Below are 3,702 nucleotides of genomic sequence, written 5' to 3'. Positions count from 1 at the left end.
GGCTGGAAAAAGATATCCCATGCAAATAGAGACCAAAAGAAAGCAGGAGTAGCAATACTCATGCCAGATAAAATAGACTTTAAAACAAAGGCTCTGAAAAGCCTTTGAAAAGCCTTTGAAAAGAGACAAAGATGGACAGTACATAACAATCAAAGGATCAATCCAAGAAGAAGACATAACAATCATAAATATATATGCACCCAACATAGGAGCATCACAATATGTAAGACAAATGCTAACAAGCATGAATGGGGAAATTAACAATAACTCAATAATAGTGGGAGACATTAATACCCCACTCACACCTATGGATATAGCAACTAAACAGAAAATTATCAAGGAAACACAAACTTTAAATGATACAATAGACCAGTTAGACCTAATTGACATCTATAGGACATTTTAACACAAAATAATGAATTTCACCTTTTTCTCAAGCACACACAGAATCTTTTCCAGGATTGATCACATCCTGGGCCATCAATCTAGCCTTGGTAAAAAAAAAAAAAAAAAAAAAAAAAAATCATTCCAAGCATCTTTTCTGACCACAATGCAGTAAGATTAGATGTCAATTACAGGAGAAAAACTATTAAAAATGCCAACATATACAGGCTGAACAACACGCTGCTGAATAACCAAGTCAGAGAAAAAATCAAAAAAGAAATCAAAATATGCATAGAAATGAATGAAAATGAAAGCACAACAACCCAAAACGTATGGAACACTGTTAAAGCAGTGCTAAGGGGAAGGTTCATAGCAATACAGGCTTACCTCAAGAAACAAGAAAAAAGTCAAACAAATAACCTAACTCTACACCTAAAGCAACTTGAAAAGGAAGAAATTATGAACAACAGAATTAGCAGAAGGAAATAAATCTTAAAAATTAGGGCAGAAATAAATACAAAAGAAGCAAGAGAGATCATAGCAAAAGTCAACAAAACCAAAACCTGGTTCTTTGAGGATGTAAATAAAATTGAAAAACCATTAGCCAGATTAATCAAGAAACAAAGGGAGAAAAATCAAATCTACAAAATTAGAAATGAAAATGGAGAGATCACAAAAGACAACACAGAAATACAAAGGATCATAAGAGACTATTATCAGCAACTATATGCAAATAAAATAGACAACTTGGAAGAAATGGGCAAATTGTTAGAAAAGTACAACTTTACAAAACTGGAACAGGAAGAAATAGAAAATCTTAACAGACCGATCACAAGCACCGAAATTGAAACTGTATTCAGAAATCTGCCAACAAACAAAAGCCCAGGGCCAGATGGCTTCACAGCTGAATTCTATCAAAAATGTAGAGAAGAGCTAACACCTATCCTATTCAAACTTTTCCAGAAAATTGCAGAGGAAGGTAAACTTCCAAACTCATTCTATGAGGCCACCATCACCTTAATACCAAAACCTGACAAAGATGCCATAAAAAAATAAAACTATAGGCTAATATCACTGATGAACATAGACGCAAATATCCTTAACAAAATTCTAGCAAACAGTATCCAACAACATACTAAATAGGTCATACATCATGACCAAGTGGGATTTATACCAGGGATGCTAGGATTCCCCAATATCCACGAATCAATCAATGCAATACACCACATTAACAAATTGAAAAAAGAAAAGAAAAAAAAAAACACATGATTATCTCAATAGATGCAGAGAAAACCTTTGACAAAATCCAACATCCATTTATGATGAAAAAAAAAAAAAAAACACCCTCCAGAAATCAGGAATAGAAGGAGCAAACCTCAACATAACAAAAGCTATATATGACAAACCCTCAGCAAACATTATCCTCAGTGGTGAAAAATTGAAAACATTTCCCCTAAAGTCAGGCACAAGACAAGGGTGCCCACTGTCACCACTACTATTCAACATAGTTCTGGAAGTTTTGGCCACAGCAATCAGAGCAGAAAAAGAAATAAAAAGAATCCAGATTGCAAAAGAAGAAGTAAAACTCTCACTGTTTGCAGATGACATGATCTTCTTCATAGACAACCCTAAAGATTCTACCGGAAAATTACTACAGCTAATCAGTGAATATAGCAAAGTTTCAGGACATAAAATTAACACAGAGAAATCCCTTGTATTCCTATACACTAATAATGAGAAAACAGAAATAAAAAGTAACGAAAAAATCCATTCACCATTGCAACGAAAAAAAAAAAAAAAAACACTTAGGATATATCTACCTAAAGAAGCAAAGGCCTATGTATATAAAACACTGGTGAAAGAAATCAAAGAGGACACAAATAGATGGAGAAATATACTGTGTTCATGGATTAGAAGAATCAAGATAGTGAAAATGAATATACTATGCAAAGCAATCTATAGATTCAATGCAATCCCTACCAAGCTACCAAAGGTATTTTTCAGAGAACTAGAACAAATAATTTCACAATTTGTATGGTAATACAAAATATCTCGAAAGGTCAAAGCAATCTTGAGAAAGAATAATGGAACTGGAGGAATCAACTTGCCTCACTTCAGTCTCTACTACAAAGCCACAGTCATCAAGACAGTATGGTACTGGCACAAAGACAGAAATATAGATCAATGGAACAAAATAGAAAAGCCCAGAGATAAATCCATGCACCTATGGACACCTTATCTTTGACAAAGGAGTGAAGCATATACAATGGAGAAAAGACAATCTCTTTAACAAGTGGTACTGGGAAAATTGGTCAACCACTTGTAAAAGAATGAAACTAGAACACTTTCTAACACCATACACAAAAATAAACTCAAAATGGATTAAAGATCTAAATGTAAGGCCAGAAACTATAATACTCCTAGAGGAAAACATAGGCAAAACATTCTCTGACATAAACCACAGCAGGATCCTCTATGACACACCTCCCAGAATATTGGAAATAAAAGCAAAAATAAACAAATGGAACCTAATTAAAATTAAAGCTTCTGCACAACGAAGGAAACTATAAGGAAGATGAAAATACAGCCTTCAGAATGGAGAAAATAATAGCAAATGAAGAAATGGACAAAGGATTAATCTCAAAAATATACAAGCAACTCCTGCAGCTCAATTCCAGAAAAATAAAAGATCCAATCAAAAAGTGGGCCAGCTTTGCACAGTGGCAGTATCGTAGCCAATGAGGTTTATCCAAGGCATGATTATTGCTAATTGAAAACTTTTCCCAAAAAGTGGACCAAAGAACAAAACAGACATTTCTACAAAGAAGACATACAGATGGCTAACAAACACATGAAAAGATGCTCAACATCACTCATTATCAGAGAAATTCACATCAAAACCACAGTGAGGTATCATTACACACCAGTCAGAATGGCCGCTCTCCAAAATCTATAAGCAATAAATGCTGGAGAGGGTGTGAAGAAAAGGGAACCCTCTTACACTGTTGGTTGGAATACAAACTAGTACAGCCACTATGGAGAACACTGTGGAGAGTCCTTTAAAAAAAAAAAAAAAACTGGAAAAAGAAGAGCCATATAACCCAGCAACCCTACTGCTGGGCATACACACTGAGAAAACCAGAATTGAAAGAGACATGTGTAACCCAGTGTTCATTGCAGCACTGTTTGTAATACCCAGGACACAGAAACAACCTAGATGTCCATCAGCAGAGAGATGGATAAGAAAGCTGTGGTACATATAAGCAACAGAATATTACTCAGCCATTAAAAAAAAATGCATTTGAATCAGTTCTAATG

At 34.6% G+C, this 3,702-nt stretch overlaps 1 pseudogene; it reads left to right on the top strand.

Annotated features, from left to right (window-relative positions):
• Positions 1-3,093: 3,093 nt before the first annotated feature.
• Positions 3,094-3,211, top strand: LOC122436483 (annotated as a pseudogene).
• Positions 3,212-3,702: the final 491 nt, after the last annotated feature.

Source organism: Cervus canadensis, chromosome Y (genome assembly GCF_019320065.1).
Source record: "Cervus canadensis isolate Bull #8, Minnesota chromosome Y, ASM1932006v1, whole genome shotgun sequence".
Lineage (NCBI taxonomy): Eukaryota > Metazoa > Chordata > Mammalia > Artiodactyla > Cervidae > Cervus > Cervus canadensis.
Note: the sequence above shows the minus strand (reverse complement) of the source record. Positions and strands in the feature narration are given on the sequence as shown.